The sequence below is a fragment of the Penaeus monodon genome, chromosome 33, assembly GCF_015228065.2.
Source record: "Penaeus monodon isolate SGIC_2016 chromosome 33, NSTDA_Pmon_1, whole genome shotgun sequence".
NCBI lineage: Eukaryota > Metazoa > Arthropoda > Malacostraca > Decapoda > Penaeidae > Penaeus > Penaeus monodon.
In genome coordinates this window covers 24,772,643-24,772,843 of record NC_051418.1, presented here as the reverse complement: position 1 = coordinate 24,772,843, position 201 = coordinate 24,772,643, and positions in this window count along the sequence as shown.

Here is a 201-nt window from a genome sequence, read left to right as displayed (position 1 = left end):
TATAGGGATATTAGATTGATTTGTGAATTAATACTAGATAGATAAATAGACAAATATAAGTATGCCTGTATTTTACTCCTATATCAAAATCCTTTTAGTTTACCCAAAAATAGGAATACTACATTTTCTGTAATAAACATTTTCATTTAGCGGCCTCGTTTCCTGAACACTTTCCAAGTAATTAGACCAATGTAACACTTA